Consider the following 18,599-nt stretch of genomic DNA (forward strand, 5'->3'; position numbering starts at 1 on the left):
CAACAACAAGTCAATTGCAATTGCCAATCCAATTGGATTTCGTTCAAGCTGACAAAATGTTGCATTGACATATCCAGGTGTAAACGGAACATGGTAAAATAGGATTTGGATATTATCCTGACGACACAAATGAAAGTAGGATTCAACATTGACAGGCATGTCCTGTATACACATTTAAATGTGTTCCGTCTTTCCGAACAAAAGATAGATTCTTGTGCATTTTACTCTCTCTCATAAAAATCATGAGCCAAAAACTGACTCTCACCTCACATGGTCCCCCGCCACAGTATTCCAGCTGCCTCTCATCTTTTTGCTTTGTGTAGCAGGGCTTTCCACAAGGATATGGAGTAGCCAGGCAAGGGGGGGGGGAAAGTAGCCAGCTGGGGGATCTGGTGGCATGCTGCCTTAGAAGCCAACATTTGATGGCCTCTGGCACATTCTAACGCCACTACTGATTTGAATTATTGCATATTTTAATGAGTTTGCCTGCCTTATTGCAAAGGACAATTAGGCTTCTTGCGTCAGCCAGAAGCGAGCCGTTGTTGTTGCTAACTACAGGGCTAACAGGGCAAGACAAGGGAACTTGGCCTGGGAGTTGTAGACTGTACACCCTGCACTGCTACGTCCACAGCTATAGCGTTACTGTTAACTTCATACTCACTGTCCATCTCACATTGTGTTTGTTTACTAGAAAGTTCATGCGTCTTTCGGGGTTACAAGACAAGACGGGCATACGCCAGCCAGGCGGCTCGTAACGTTCTCTCTCTCTCGGTTGACTGCGCACTCGCTAATGTTACAAGCCGCCTGGCTGGCGTATGCTCGTCTTGTAACCCCAAAAGACGCATGAACTTTCTAGTAAACAAACACAATGTGCGCTGTGCGTCTCTTCTTTTTCTCTCTCTCTCTCTGTTGACCGCACACACAGACACTCGCTAACTTTAAGCACACAATCTAGACCCGAGCCAAGTTCCCCTCCCCCACCCACGCAAAAAAAGACACTGCCTCAGTCTGTAAATAGCCATTAATATTTAAAACCATGCCTATTCCTGACTGATGAGAACTTATGTCATTTAGAATCATTAGACCTTATTCATTATTCTTTATTTATTTATTGACACCTTCACTGTAAGGTTTATCAAGAGACATGCCACAATGATGGTTAATGGAGCCTATTGTTTTACCAGAAACATTAATGCACTCTTATTCAATGAAAATAAACAAGGTTATTTTAAGAGTAACATGTTTTATCTAGCCTATGTATACGTTTTCACTTAAATTATTTATAAAATAAAACTATGGCAAAAATAACATAATAAAATAATCACTAGACTCAAATTATGTGAATCTATTGAATCAAATCAATTTGTAAAAGCGCAATGTAAATAAAGAAGTTAATTCATTCATTCATTCATTAAGCCAATAAATGTCTATTTGGTGTCTGTGGACTTTCAGAGGACTTTTTTAATGCTATTTACGCAATTGTGAAGCTGCTGCCACAGGTGTTTTCCGCAGTAGCCCGTCTAATGAGGATGTCCCCTGTCTGTGCAATCAATGCAATTCTTTGTTTTGTTATCAATTATTCAACAAATATTTGTCAAACACTGGAGACGACTCTCTGCTCTTTACTCGGCAGGACAAAACCTCTTAGCGGAGCGCGCACATTCATATAGAGCATGTGGGGGCGGGACTGATACAGACAGATAGGCACGTTTCTCTATCATCATGCTCACTTTGTTTTGAAGAAGAGGCTAGTGGTCGTAAAACGAAACTCATAGCGAATCGCAACTTAGTAGTAGTAGTCGGCTGTTTGGCCAGCAGCCGGCGCTTATGGAAAGCCCTGGTGTAGTTATAACTGATGTACGCCATTAGGATCGGCAATTCCTTGCTGATCAGTAACTTGGGGGAAAGCTGTGAACACTGGTATATTAACTTTTAAATTAATATGGCAAACTTGCTAGTTAACACTTCCCTATTTATAGACATGTTTCTGACCACCTGGTGAAACTAAGTCCAATATTCATACTCCTTTTAGCCAGACACCAACTTTTTCTGTTGTTTCGTGCTGGGCAGGTAGTGTAGAGTAAAATTTTAGAGCTGTTTGAGAATGATGAATGAATCAAAATAAAAGTTGTATCCCATAAAAACCAAAACAATAAGTTGTATGGCGTGATAAAGCTCTGTAGAGCTGAAGGGAACTGAGGAGTCGTCTGATAATTCTGTATCACTAAGAGCAAGCCCTTTCACCTAACGCATAACCATTTGATCCAGTTGTATGTTAAAAATACCTCTTGTAGCCGCTTTAAACATTAATACAAAAAACTCCTACATAAGATATCCTGCAAATGCCACAACTTAACCTCAAGTGTGTTGATCCTTCTAAATGCTCCAAACATTTCTACCCTATTCTCAATGACAAACAGAAGCATGTTACAGTTTCTGAGGAACTCATCAGTAATTTGCTGGAATGTGGATCACTTACAAGTTGAGACGCGCTTCTTCAAAATATTTATATATTCCAATCCACAATCATGCATCAGAGATTTGAGTTCTTCCCAGTAGACTCTTTACTGTGAGTGGTTGCGCAGTCAACACTGTGGAGGGAGAGGCCGTGTAAATAATGAATACACAACCGAATTTGCTGCCGACCACTTGAAACCCTGCACATTTTTAACACTTAAGCACAGCTGGCAAGTGATGGCAGAAAGTGGGTTCAGATTATGCCCAGAAGATCTCCTCATTAGCTGTGTTTCCATTCATTGAAGTATCGCATTAGAAAAGCTGTATGTAAACGGCAAAATTCGATAAAACTTTCTCAATTGCAGAGAAAAGTTTACGCTCATTTGAGGTTGTTTTTGCTTTTATCGAAAAAAGGGTTGATGATGATAAAGAGCTGATAAATTGTTTTTTTTCTCCAATAAATTGTGACGTAGTGAACATTTAACTTACATGACTGATCAGCTGATTCCGCTTGTCTTCGTCTGCGGACAACATGAAACATGGCCAATATGAGCGGACATGAAAGAACAATTAAAACTCGCCCAATTGAAACAAATTCCTGAAAACCTCTCTCTATTTTTCTCTCTTTGATGGGTAGATGGCCAAATCGACTTCTTTTCTTTCCAGTTCGCAAACTCTACTTCTACTCTGTTTACTGGTGGAATACAGCCATGATGCGTAGCCTATAGCGGCAACTTCTGACATAACTACGCTGTAGCCAAGTTTATTTGCTCCAAACCAGTTGTTTGAAACGCACCTAATTCGCATTTCTTTTTTTTTGACATTACAAAAGTTGACAATTGAATGGAAACATGACTTTGTTAGAAAAGTGCTCTGACATTATCCAACAGTTGGAAGATCATTTAATTTGGAGCAGCAGCTTTTTTTTGTATTGGATGTAGTTAAGTGTGATCTCTGTTATATTGCGCAATAATTCAGTCTTGTACTATGCCTACTGTCTATTTATCACCTCATGATGTCACCTCAATTCAACAATGCAAGGACGGAGGCAAGAAAACTGAGAACAGAAATAGATCATTAATTCCTCGTCAGAGGAGAACCAATGCAAAAAAACAAGAGACTGCAGCTCGGAGATGAAATAAACCTCTGCTGAATACTAGGCTAAATCCTATTTCCTTATCATTAAGCCCGCAGAAACACTGAGTCCATCCAGCTGAGACACACTGAGTGTGACAGGCTCTGAATCATCTGTAAAGGCCCTATATGCAGTCTAAACATACTGCGCAATAGCTTAGGCTCGCTGCTCTTTTTGCCTTCGCGGCTTTACAGTATTTCCGTTTCTAGCAAAAGTGTTTATAAGGAGTCAAAGTACAGTGAACAAGGCGGGGGCATGTTATCTCAATGAGTGTCAGAACAGCAGAGAGATCACACTCTGTGTCTCCGCATAAACACAAACACACCAACAATCAATACCAACAAACAATGCATACACCTACACTGAACACACATGCATATAAGGTTCATGTGTTAGTGTTGGCCTTTAGTTGGTTCCAGCCTGAGAGCGAGCAGGGAGCTGGCAAGACTCCCTGGTGGCACTGGCTGACCCACTTCTGTGCAACTCTATCCCTAATGTGACCCGCTAGAAAGCCAGAGGACACACACATAGGCAAACACATGCACATACACACAACTGAAATTGCCTACCTACATACCCTAGAGGACCGAGAGGCAGAACTACTAAATGCTGTTGATGGCTATCTCTGTCTCCTTCTCATCCCTCTCCGTTTTCTGTTTCTCTCACTTTGTCTGAAGATCAACCATTTAGGTCTCTGCTGCTATCTGATCCAGCTAAACTAGCTATCAACATCCGGAGTGAGTTTCTGGAAGGTCTACAGTAAATCTATGCTGCCAGTTTCAAGTAGAAAAGTCAATCTAAATCACACTAAAGACAGGACCAAGCAGGTAGCACATTCAAGCTCACTTTTTCCAATTAAAAAAAATTATCAATGGGGCCTATGAATATAAATAATCACTAGGGGTGAAAAAAAAAAATTAATTCACCTACTGTATGTATTGCGATTTTTTTTAACGATTTTGAAATCGATTTTTTAATGCAAGAATCAATATATTTGCTTCATTTGAGTCTATGCGGAGGTAGAAGGAAATTACCGCTTTTATTGTTGTGGTCAGAGTAACGTGATGTCATAACCAGTATCCGTCAACCAAAACAAACTGCAGCTGGCCGCAACGAGGGAGTACAAAACAGCGGAGGGGCTGCATGGATACGATTTGAACTCTCACATTTTAAATCCAACGTGGTAAACACTACACATACAGTAAAGTATGGAAACACTTCGGGTTTCACACATTTACACACATATGGAAATAAGATTGATTGGATTATATTCACCAGAAGTATAAAACATTACATGTCCCTTGTAAATTAAAAAGAAAATACCACTAATTTGTGAGGAAAATGTCTTCATTCTCTGATTTTTGGGTTGCTGGAAAAAAACATTATGAATTATGCCTGAAAATGATTTATATATTAGACTTCAAGACTACATACATCAATGAAAATCAAACATTTTTACTGTATTAATTTAAATATTTTTCAAATTAAAAGTCCCTTGAAGTGTATGATTCAACTTTAATACTCGCAATAAATCGTATTACCGAATCGCAATACTTAAAAATCGCAATACATATAGAATCGGCACCCATGATAGTATCGTATCAGGAGATAGGTGTATTGTCTATCGATGTAGTATATAGAGAACTGAATACAGCGTTGGTCATTGCTATGAAAGTTGCTCAGTGCCGCATGATGCCAAAATGGCTCGACTTCCGAGTGGAAAAGTACCCGGATCTTCTGGCGATATTGCGCATCCACTGGGCCCATGGAGCAGATGCAGTAGCGTCCGCTCGGTCACATGACTCAGTCACGGGGTCACGGTGTCGTCATGGCTTGCTAACTCCGCCTCACAGCCCTCGCTCCAGCCTCGGACTGGATCTCATTCACATGAACGGAGGAAGGGAAATAACTTTGGATTCGGCTATTAATGCATTTTACAACTTTTGGGACCTACTGATTTAAATTAGGGCTATTCAAGTGTTTGTACTGAGAAGCTGATTCACCTTAACCACTACGAAAATTGGCATCAACGACCGGCGCTCTTCCTGAGGGCTTGGCATCGTCCCATCCTTAATAATCACACATTGTTCGAGTTCGACCAGGGGCTTTTCTTGTTTGTCATCCCCTATCTCTCCATCCCCACAGTTCCTGTCACTCTCAACTATCTTCTCTTTAATAAAGGCTAAAACAAACACAACAGAATACTTCTATTTTATGTCAAGGTACAAATAAAATGGGTAATAACTGAGAAGCAAATCAGATTTTTGCTGCACTGCCACATTGATGCAAAGTGCGGAGATAAATCTGTCTGATGCGTGCTGTGATCCGACAACATTATTAAAAATAAAACCCAGTAAACAAAACAGAGTAATCAGCTGTCTTACGGACAGCTGATGTTGGTGCAATGTCTTCTTGTGAGAGGAGAATTTGATTAAAAAGACAATTCTGAAGTAAACAAAGTCAAACTGACATTTCGCAGGCTAGAAGAGATAACAGAAGAAGTATCGCAACGCTTGTGCTTGTCTTTCAATGACAATATCCATATTCAGGTCACAGCTTTTTAATTCTGGTTGCATTTTGGTCTGCAAATAACTATTATTTTCAAGATCAATTAATATGTCAATAATTTGATTAATCCTTTAGTTGTTTGGTCTAGAAAATGACTGATAACGGTGAAAATTGCTCATTACAATTTCCCTGAGCCCAATGTGATTAATTGTGTGTTTTGTCTGACAACACTAATACTCAAACGTATTTCATTTGAAATAATGGACAAACAAATCCTCACATTGGAGAAACTGGTATCAGAGTTTGCCATTTTTGATTGATAAATGACAAATTTATTGACTATTGATTAATTGAGCAAATGTTTCATTAGCAATAGTTGCATTTTTAAACACTTAAAAACACCTAAACACTCATTCGCTTCACATGCCTGTCTTAAGTCTTCAGCAGGTTGCAGATTATCAGATGAGCTAAACAACGACAGATAACTACAATGAATTCAGCTCACAGAATAGATATTTTCCGTGCTTTGCAGCTAAAAATACTAAGCAGCCACGCAGACAAGCACATTGCTCTGCTGCTAAAGTCAGGTCTCGGTGGCTGTGCTGGCAGAAGCTTGATGTTGCACTGTCTATTTATGTAAGCAATGACAACGTAACAAAGCAGGGTGACCTGAGTTTTGGGGTACAGGCAGGCTGGTATACGAGTATGTTGTGTGCTGAGTGTGTGTAAATACATGCATGTGTCTGTTTATGTGTATGTGTGTGTTTGCATGTGCGTCTGATCCGGCCATAGTCTGGAAGGAGGAACAATGGCATTCCTGTGCTCTGAGCTCCAGGTGGCTGTGGAAACCCAATCCCAAACCAAGCCTTGCTGGCACACAGAGTGCCGGGAACGCCGAATGCTGCTGCCTCCCTCCGGAGACATGGGCCAGAATAGAGCTATTGTTCCAGACCAGCTCGGAGCAATAAATGCACCACAGCCACCCTCTATGACAGGCACATACACTCATAAATACCAATGCACACAAACAGAGTGGATATCAGAGATTTGACCTTTACAACTTCCACTTTCAATTAGATATATTGAGCAGCAAAAGGCAGAAGGTCTACGAATTTCTGACCACGATTACAAACACAGAAAAATGTAAAACATCTTGGTTGCATTTGTGCACATGTTTTATAATTGGGAGTTTTGTACACATTAAAACTAATTACATTCCAAAGTATATTATTATCATGATTATTACCACCTGTATTACCATCACACAGTTGAAACACACACTAATACTTACACATGCCTTCTGTATGAGCTAAAACCACAGTGACGTACCTTCACTGCACACACACACATTTGTATTCTTATACATGTTGAGGGCCCTCATTTATGTCATTAATTTCTTAAGACACAGAACCTAGATAAGATAATGTTCCCAGTTTGCAAAACTCTTAAATCAAGTATGGGAGAGTGGGACACATACACAAAAGCAAGCACATCTGCTGAGGCCTGCACACACAGTCAACACACACAGGGCAGGAAACGCATCAGGCCGACTCCACGGCCTTGAAATGAGGAACATGATTCATTTCCTTTTCAATGCTGGACAGTCATGCCTTAACACAGACTGAGTTCAGATATACAGCTTTGGGGCAAGGTCCTGAACATGACACATCCCAAATCAGAAAAAAATCCCTGTGCGGAGAACTTGCAATCACATGAACTGTATACTATGGCAAGCTGTTTTAACATTTAATAGCTAAGCTTGACTATCCGACTTGACTGGTCAAAACTGAATTGCAAATATCTGTATTGATGTCACTGAAAACAACACTCTGCTCGTCACACATCCTAAATGACAATTGCAGATATCTGTAATTCAGTTTTGACTATCCTAAATAACAGTTAGAGATATCTCAAACGTCATTATGACTAGTCAGAATTGTTGTGCAAAGCGTTGCTCCTGCAAGGCTTCCCATTGGATATTGGCCCAACAAAGCATCTGAACAGTGTTAGCAGAAGCTTTTGCTAACTAGGATAGTTCGGTAGGCTAAAGTTGGAAAGATATTAACAGATTCAGACTTCCTGGATCAATAACTCATAACTCAGAAACATTGTTAAAACACAAACGACGGCTCTTTCTAACCGTAGTAAGGTAAACAACAAGCTACAACCTAATTTTAATCACAAGGAGCTGTCCTCCGAGCTGGACACAGAACATTGGTCTCTGTGGGCAGCCAGTCGTGAGATGAGTGGTCAGGGACTGTTGTGGATAAGATAGTTAGAAAATACCATGAAATAGAAAGAGCTTATCATCGAGGAATTTGTGGCAAACGAGAGCTTTTTTTTCGCTAGACAGTTGTGGTAGAAATTTACAGCGTATTGTACATTTATTGTCTCCAGACACACTTTCTAAACCTATACAGTTGCAGTGCAATGCCATTGTATGTTTGAATAGCTTCCGCCTCCCACTTGTCGTTGCTTCTGACATATTTACAGATATCTGCAACGTCATTTTGCCTAGTCAAAACTGTAATTCCAGATATCTGTAATTACATTTTGACTAGGCAGAATGTAAGTTAAAGATATCTCCAAATGAGATATCTCTATTCAAAATTCATTTCAAGATATCTACAGTATAACTTGATAGTAGATATCTACAATTAAATTATGACTCTCCCTAACTCCAGTTAGAGATATCTACAACGTCCTTCTGACTAGTCATAATTCCAGTTCAAGATATCTACAACGTCCTTCTGACTAGTCATTATTCCAGTTCAAGATATCTATAACGTCTTCCTGAATATTCATAATTCCAGTTCAAGATATCTACAACGTCAATCTGACTAGTCTAGGGGAATTAAAGATATCTGAAACTGCAATTAAGACTAGTCATTATTGAGTTGCAGATATCTGTAATTCACATTTTGGATATCTGTAATGAGAAACCCCATACACATGAATGGCAAAATAAGTTTGAATCTTACTAGACAAAATAGAATTACAGATATCTTGAATTAGAGTTTTCACTATAGGTAAAATGAAGTTGCAGATATGTTTAAATAATATCCAGTCTAGCTATTAAATGTTAAAACGGCTTACCATAGTGTACAATTCAAGGCAACAACCGTTATATTTGACCTACATGGTCAAGTCAGTGCTTCTTTTATGTAGTTTAGCTGCACCACACAGCTATAAACGTGATCAAAGCAATCAGCTCATGTTCAGGTACCATGGGACCGATGCTACAGGCAGCACACAGCTACAGCAGCTTCCCTCCAGCTACACAGCATATTGTCCTACTGAACACGTACAAGCAACGCCACACACACACTGTGGATAAATAATACATGCTCCTCTTTTCCCTCCCTTTAAGGAACATGACAGATTAATTTAATTGGTCTCCTGTCAATCCTACGTCTTCATCTGCTCCTCAGACTCTTGCAGGATTGATAGTGAATCCATTTTCTTATCTCTTGAGATAATTACAGCACTGTTAATGCATGCTCACTCATGCACGCTCATTCACTCCTCTTTCATTCAGTCTCTCCTTCACACACACACACGTCAGGCGGCACATGCTTCAACCAAACCCTATAAAAGGTCTCTTAGTGATTGAATTACATGAAATGTGATTAACCTCTGTTCAAACAGAGGAGGAGGGCCCTCAAAATCAACTGGGTTATCTGATTCCATCCTCTTTTACATAGTCCAAAAATGTTACAACTGCATCCAAATGCTGCAACGTCCCATCAAGGTGGAGTGATATTGGCTACACAAATTTAGATTCAGCAACAAATATATTAATTTATGCATTGTTTGGTTAATTAAAAATGACAGAAAAAGCTGTACAAAATGAGAATGATGTAGCCTGAGCTTTGTTTTAAGAGTGCTACATGAATAACAGAGACAGACAAGTTCTTTTAACATGGTCATGGAACATATATACTGTATATTTGTATTCGCGGGGTATCATTCCTATGCAGAGCGTAGTTTAGTTTATTTATTGACTACACTGAGGGCGTTTTATGTTTTCATAATTTATTTATTTATTGTGTTGAGTTGAATGTATTACTTATTTTGTACTGTAATTACCTTGTGTCTTTTCTACCTTTTCTTTTCTTAAAGCTGACTCTGTGTCAAACTGCTCAAAATTCCAATGTACTTAGGTGCAAATGGCAAATAAAACTCTTGAATCTTGAGTAACAGAGTGATTTATGATAATTTAACACAAACCACATCAATGACCAAGTCTGAATTCATTCAGTCTCTCCTTCACATGAACCGTATACTATGGCAAGCCGTTTTAACATTTAATAGCTAAGCTTGACTATCCGACTTGACTGGTCAAAATCCGACATTGTTTGGTTCATTAAAAATGACAGAAAAGCTGTACAAAATGAGAATGATGTAGCCTGAGCTTTGTTTTAAGAGTGCTACATGAATAACAGAGTGATTTATAACAATTTAACACAAACCACATCAATGACCAAGTCTGAATTCATTCAGTCTCTCCTTCACACACACACGTCAGGCCCCACATGCTTCAACCAAACCCTATAAAAGGTCTCTTTTGAGTGATTGAATTACATGAAATGTGATTTACCTCTGTTCAAACAGAGGAGGAGGGCCCTCAAAATCAACTGGGAAGAAATACTTCCATCCTCTAGTCCAAAAAATGTTACAACTGCATCCAAATGCTGCACCGTCCCATCACGGTGGAGTGATATTGGCTATACAAATTTAGATTCAGCAACAAATATATTAATTTATGCATTGTTTGGTTCATTAAAAAATGACAGAAAAGCTGAGAAATGATGTAGGCTGAACTTTGTTTTAAGAGTGCTACATGAATAACAGAGTCATTTATAATAATTTAAAAACAAACCACATCAATGACCAAGTCTGAATTCATTCAGTCTCTCCTTCACACACACACATCAAGCCCCACATGCTTCAACCAAACCCTATAAAAGGTTTCTTTTGAGTGATTGAATTACATGAAATGTGATTTACCTCTGTTCAAACAGAGGAGGAGGGCCCTCAAAAACCTGCAGCCCCAAAAAAAAAGCAGTTCACTAGTGGCCACTAGGTATTTTTTCCTCCAATATGCATCAAGCTGAAATCCTCTGACCTCTATCAGGACACAGGAGACACAACAAAGCACCAAAGCATGGGGTTAAATTCCTTGTACACAGCTCATCTTTCCAGGTTATGATGCAACACTGAAGCTCAGATCACAGATAAATGAGGAAGAGTACTATCCATATTAGAAACCATTATTCTCAACTTTAAACATGTATGTGTAGGCTATTATCCTGGTCTGTTAAAGGCAGCCTATCTTGAAAACTGTCTCTCCACACTCATTTGAATATACCGTTATAGGGAAACTCGCTGCAGTCAAATGCGGCAACTGTGCAACATAAGATGGCTAAAAAAAGTATTTTATCTCATCAATATTATCCACAAAGCCATCTTCTTTCATTTAAAACACTTCAAGCTGGTTGGGGAGCAGTAATTGTCGGGTAATAAGCTGCAAAGTAAAAGTGAAAATGTGTGTTTAACGGTGAGTCGCATCACATCCTCCGTTGCTTGGCTGCTTCTGTCAACAAGAACAACCTCTCTCTGCCATATAGCGGCCAGTCTACTGCTGCTAAGATCCCCTAGAAACCTGCGTTTGACAGCATAAAACACACAAGTGTAATGTTTTTAACATATATTGGTTGCTTACCTTGACTGACAGGGCTCCTCAATCCACCGCTGACGCCGATAAAACAGAAAGTATCGCAGCTAAGTTAGCGGGGCTAGTTTAGCTTAGCTTAGCGAGCTAACGATGGAGTGTGGTCCTCTCTCTCCGTTACGTCGAGACAAACCGAGCCGAGGACGAGGTGTTTCTCACGGTCAACGCGACTATAAGAGCACCGGCCACTAGGAAAAGGTTGGTGTAAGAGGAGACATCCGTTGTGGTTAACGGTTCAGCCCGGCAGTAACGCTATGCGGTGTGTGGGTCTCTCCCTCCGGGTAGGACGAGCTGCCTCTGCCGGACTGACTGAGTGTGTCTGACTGACTGAGAGAGAGAGAGAGAGAGAGAGAGACTGGAGCTCTGAGCTGATGTGATGTGAGAGAGCAAACTAGAGGCAGCATCACTGCTCATCCCTCCCTTCATTAAACTCAACCCGGAAGAAATACTTTATCTGTTCCCATCCTCTTTTTGCATAGTCCAAAAATGTGCATCCAAATGCTGCACCGTCCATCACGGTGGGGTGATATTGGCTGCACAAATTTACAGATTTAATTTATGCATTGTTTGGTTCATTAAAAATGACAGAAAATTGGACAGAAAAGAAGATTATCTGTTCCCATCCTCTTTTTGCATAGTCCAAAAATGTTCATCCAAATGCTGCACCGGCCATCATGGTGGGGTGATATTGGCTGCACAGATTTAGATTCATGCAACAAATATATTAATTCATGCATTGTTGCATAGAAATGAATGACAGGAAATTGGACAGAAAAGCAGAAATACTTTATCTGAACCCATTCCTCTTTTTGCATAGTCCAAAAATGTTACAACTTCATCCAAAATGCTGCACCGTCCATCATGGTGGAGTGCACAAATTTAGATTCAGCAACAAATATATTAAGTCATGCAGTGTTTGGTTCATTAAAATGACAGAAAATTGGACAGAAAAGCAGAAATACTTTATCTGATCACATCCTCTTTTTGCATAGTCCAAAAATGTTACAACTGCATCGAAATGCTGCACCGTCCATCAAGGTGGGGGTGCATTTGGTTGCACAAATTTAGATTCAGCAACAAATATATTAATTCATGCATTGTTTGGTTCATTAAAATGACAGAAAATTGGACAGAAAAGAAGAAATACTTTATCTGATCCCATCCTCTTTTTGCATAGTCCAAAATGTTCATCCAAATGCTGCACCGTCCATCATGGTGGAGTGATATTGGCTGCACAAATTTATAGATTCAGCAACAAATATATGAATTTATGCATTGTTTGGTTCATTAAAATGACAGAAAAAGCTGTACAAAATGAGAATGCTGTATGGCCTGAGCTTTGTTTAAGAGTACTGCATGAATAACAGAGTGATTTATAATCATTTAACATAAACCACATCAATGACCAGGTCTGAATTTAGAAGTCAAGCAGCAAACAATCAGATAGTATTTGCATTATAATTGTAGATTACACATTATGAATCACTAAATGGCAAACCTCACAGTTTATCTTGTAGAAGCAAATAAATAAGCTCTTAAACTGCAACAACATGAGCCTCGGGGAAGCAGCTGCTTTACAATAACAAGGAAGGAAATTCAACTGGCATTTTCTGTTCTATAACTTTCATTGTTTTATATGAGAAAAATAAAGAAAACTTTGACATCATAACAATTTAGAATGAGTGATTTATGCCTACGTGTTGTTAGACGACTCACATGGGTAATAAAATAATTCAAGACAAATCATTCAGTAAATAATTTTTTTGCGTGAGTATGCAATAGTAAGTATTTGTAAAGGCATCCATGGGATTATATCACTAGTGGCTAAAATACCTAGTTTATCTTGTTTTAACCAAAGAAAGAAAATATTTAACAGCAACACATTTTCTCTCAGGAAAGCTGCTGCTTTTCCTGCAGAAACAGGAATTTCAACACATGTTTCAAAATGTACGTTTGAGTCATAAGTGGAAAATATTGACACTAAACCACCAAGCAAACCGTACAATGTGAAATACAAGCGCCTCAATCTTCTCCTGTGTGTGTTAAATGATTCATATTTGAACAACCATGCAAATAAAGTTATTGTTTTGTTTACTTGAGAACTTTACAAACCCCCTCCCCTCCCCATTTCACCGAAAAAGAAAAAATTCAAAGCAAACAATACTTAAAACAAACAAGAAACCCCACTGAAACTCTATCCTTCTCTTTTTCACTAGAGTTTTGTAGAAGTTTTGGAATATTTCACTGCCTGCCAATACACAGGACATGAAAAATGTCTCCTGTATCCAACATCCCTGCCATGTTTTTCTATTTTTAGTGAACTATTTCCTGAATGTATCAGTCTGTACTAATCAAAGCTGCTTCATGTTCAAGTCTTATCAGGTCATTGGACGGTACAATCTTGATAGTGCAAGGAAGTTTCATATCTGAATTAATTAGCAAACATTGATAAAAAAAATAAATAAGATTGTTACAGTACAATATCTGTCCAACAGGAAGAGACACACATGTTCCTATAAGCCTTTTTGTTTCAGTTCCTTTGAAATATACCTGTGTTGGAATATGTGCACAAAAACCACAAATCACTTCTGGGACCAGTGGGAAGCTCTAACAGGTCAATATAACAGAGGGCCATAACTTTCACCTGTTTTTATGAGCCACTACTTGCAAACATACCATCAATCCAATAAGACCTCAGATGCAGCTGAGAGTTTGTCGTATATAGCTATATATTGAGGATAAAAATTGGGCTGAAAAAGCAGAGAGAGGGAGAAAGAAAAGACGGGAACTTGTTATGGCAAATGGGATTTCAGTTACAAGACGCTATAAATACAGTAAGATGTCAACAGTATTGCTCACTATTACCTGTTCGATCATGGGAGTGTTTAAATGTCTTGACTGCAGGCATAACCTTTTTTTCATCACAATTTATTACCAGAATATGAGAAGCACTTGGGAGTACTCCAGCTGCCTGACTCAGAGTTCATTTTCTTCAGTTGATACCAATTTATCGACCGCTCATTCACAGGGATGGTCAATCGCGTTTCTGATTGGCAATGCATTCCCCGGGTGTGATTCTGTGAAAGATTCACGGTGGCCAGCATATGATGTGTGAAGATATGGTGTCAGTCCACTTTTTTCCCCAGAGTTACACATGCAAATTGGTTTGTGTCAGCATTGCTGCCAAACTCCTGTTGCGCATAATGAAGTCACAGAGGAGCCGTGTTTCATTTTTATGACTCAACGTTCTACCTGCACAGACAGAAAACACTCGCCTGCCTCGACTTGATGAGATGTGAATAGCAATACAGCTGCACTTCTAGGTCAGGTCATGCAGAACACATTCAGGAAGCGAGATTCAGCACAGTCAGTGATTAAATATGTGATACACACAGCCTATTTGCATACCCCCCTGACAAGCTTGCCATCTTGTATTAGTCATTATACATCTGCAAAAGGTTCTCACAACCTTGTTTTTGGTTGTTGTCTGTGATTATATCTTTACTGTAATTTGGAAGAGAAAACCTACTTTCAGCTACTTTCGGGACGCAGCAAATCAACTTTAAAGCTGTGAAGGCTTTAATTTGAGAAAGCAATCTGATTTCTGTTATTCTATAGAAATAAATATTGTCCACATCCTTTGAATAGCAGGCTAAACTGAAAAAGATCAGACTTGCTCTTTCTATTGATGACTGTTTTTGTTGTGAAATATACAGTTTACATATATTCTTTCATTCATTCATTCATTCATTCATTCATTCATTATCCGTAACCGCTTATCCTATTCAGGGTTGTGGGGGGGCTGGAGCAGATCCCAGCTGGCATTGGGCGAAGGCAGAGTACACCCTGGACAGATCGCCAGACTATCACAGGGCTGACACGTAGAGACAGACAACCATTCACGCTCACATTCACACCTACGGTCAATTTATAGTCAACAATTAACCTGCATGTCTTTGGACTGTGGGAGGAAATCGAAGAACCCGGAGAAAACTCCACGCTAACACGGGGAGAATATGCAACCTCCACACAGAAGGGCCCCAAGTCGGGTTTGAACGTGCGACCATCTTGCTGTGAGACGCCGACTCTTTCAATGCTTAATAATACAGAACAGTACAATAAGGTCTCTCATTCACCACACACATTCGTGTACTCTTTCCGTACATACAAATGTCCTCAATCTAGGATCTGCCTATGCACACACATGCATGCATGCACGCACGTGAGAGCTATCCATCCCCATTACAAACATTGACACATATCCAGCACCAGTCAATGGCCTGCTGAAACAGATCAATAAGTTGTGCTTCTGGCTGTGGCTTACATGTTTGGTTTGCATACCACCCAGAGTCACTAGAGCAGAAACCTACACCAACTTGCTTACATAATTTCATTTTAAATGAGATTCCTGTATGCACATGTATGTGTGCATGTCGACTTGAAAATCAACTTTACCGTGAAAATGTTTAAACTTTGATATTTATGTAGCATTTTCAGCTCTGAGCAGAACATCATGAGCATCCATACATAATTCAACAAACAATACAACACTTAACGAATTTGGCAAAAGCAGTTGTCAGAGGCAGTTAAACATGTATATATTCTCCAATAACACATGAATCATGTTTCATTTAAATGATCCATTTTTCCCATTTCTTGTCGAAGATATTGCTTTTAATTTTTAGTTGGTATGTCGGTTTTTCCATTGAAATGATATCACGGACAATCTCAAACCAGTGATCTTTCCCTGAAGGTTCAGCTTTATACCAGTTTCTCGTTATAGCTTTTTTGCTGGCTATAAGCAGAATCTTTGCCAGATATCTATCTGTTCTATGTACAACCTCCAAAATGCTTTTTCTATGGCTATTTGTAGCAACGGGTTCGGTTTCGAGAGCATCGGAGACAGCTGAAAGCAAAACAGTTTCCCTTGTTTGACAGAAGAGCTCTGTGTGGCACCCAGGTGTATAGACTGTAAGCTTGAGTACAGCTGGTGCAAAAAAAAATCTTTGACTTTGATGTCGCTGGTTCTAGCATGCTGCTCCAGCCGGCTGTCTGCCTCATACAGTAAAGTGATGTGTTCATAAGGAAAGAGGTGTGTGCGGGTCCAATACCCCACAGTTACAGCTCATAGTTTAACTTCACCCATAAAACATTCATATCTGTTTGCAATTGAGCTGGAGCAGAGTCTCTGGATATACTTTATTCATGTAGCTGGCAGCAGCAGTGTGCCAGCGCTGAAAAATGAATGAGACATTTGGAAAGACCTTCCTCTGAATCAGCATTTCCCCTGCGAGTGTTCACCGTAAGACAGGACAAGGACAGCAAGGAAGCAGTAAGTAAGGGTTCTCTGTGTGTGTGTGTGTCTCAAATACACATCCACACACACACAGTAATACACCAGTTCATCAAGGTCTCTGCAGCAGCTCAGAGGGCACCGTGTTGAATGTCGATGTGGTAGATCTTTTTTGTGTGGAGATGTCTGGATGCTGACAGGTCCTTCCCTGGTGGGCCAGCGCAGACTGATGGATATGCTAGAGGCATTTCCCCTCAAAGATGTTTGTGCGAAACACTGTGACTGAACGACAAGAGAATAACCATGTACATCCCAAGGCATAGCATCCTGCTCTAATCAACCAGCAGATTACTGGAGGCCATCTCAGTCTGCAGAGTCATGCTGACAGGTAAGCTTGTTTCGTTTGACCTGAACTACTTTATAGATCCCTGGAAGGAAAAGTTTTTCTCTCTTCCACTCTTTCACAGGCCAGGTCAAAGGAAGTGTCTTTGTTTTTATAGCGATATTCAAATAGGACAACTATTTGGCCATGCTTACATATGGACCAAACAGTGTTCTACGGCGGTACTTCCCAACCGGGGGGTCATGATAGGGTGACCAAATCTCAACAAACCAAATGTGGGACAAAAAGTATGTTTGTGTGGGACAATGTGGGACACATTACAAAGTCTAAAATGTTGATATAATGTCTATCTAACTTAAATAATAAACATGTCTATTCTGCCCCTTATCTTTTAACATCTCTATGCTTTGCCCGAATGCATCCATAGATCAGCACATCTCTTTTTGAGCCGTACGTTTCTTGTGAGACTCACATGAACTGTGTCGCTCCATTCCCCCTGTGTGAAATTGAAACTGGCAAATTTTTAAAAAAAACTCTGAGAATCGCCTTCCACCGGTTTATAAATACTTATAAGTAGTTTCATAGTCTTTGTTGTAGCTGCTCTTCCTTTTATTTGTGGTAGTTTCCATCATATTCCGCTTAAATGTGCATAGCTTGTGACTTTGCGGTGACTCCCCGTTGGGCATAGCGTAGCAGAGATGGCGAAATGTTAACCTGCACTTGACCCACGTGTGAGCAGTTTGACAGCAAACACAGCCCTATGATGACAGCCTTCCCTGCTTTCTTCACAGCCATTGGATAAAAGCTAGATTTTAAAAAAGCATCTGTCCTGCAGTAGTTTGACTTTTGAAAACTAGAGCCAATGAAAATGTGGGACATCGTCTCAATATGTGGGACGTAGGGCAAGGGATAAAAATGCTGTGCAGTTCCTCGTAAAGTCACCTGGTTACCCTAGGTCGTGAGGAATGATGCAAAATGGAAAGAAGGAAAACAATGTTTTGCTACTCAATTTTAGATTCCTTTTGTTGTCTGATCATTTCTTTTTCTTCTTGTGAAGTACTGGATAGTTTGACCTCTTCAGGCCTCTAACACTTTTAGATTCAGGTGAAACAATCTAAGAAAATCACTC

The 18,599-nt window shown here is 39.7% G+C and overlaps 1 protein-coding gene across 2 annotated transcripts in view; it reads right to left on the reverse strand.

The window, feature by feature from the left end:
- galnt1 (UDP-N-acetyl-alpha-D-galactosamine:polypeptide N-acetylgalactosaminyltransferase 1) overlaps window positions 1-12,219 on the reverse strand; it is a 56,657-nt gene extending 44,438 nt beyond the window's left edge. For both annotated transcript variants that reach the window (XM_074653767.1, XM_074653765.1), the window contains exon 1: window positions 11,826-12,219. The gene's annotated coding sequence lies outside the window, so the exon portion shown is untranslated. The remainder of the gene's footprint in view (window positions 1-11,825) is intronic.
- Between the last annotated feature and the right edge of the window lie 6,380 nt (window positions 12,220-18,599).

Source organism: Sebastes fasciatus, chromosome 12 (genome assembly GCF_043250625.1).
Source record: "Sebastes fasciatus isolate fSebFas1 chromosome 12, fSebFas1.pri, whole genome shotgun sequence".
Lineage (NCBI taxonomy): Eukaryota > Metazoa > Chordata > Actinopteri > Perciformes > Sebastidae > Sebastes > Sebastes fasciatus.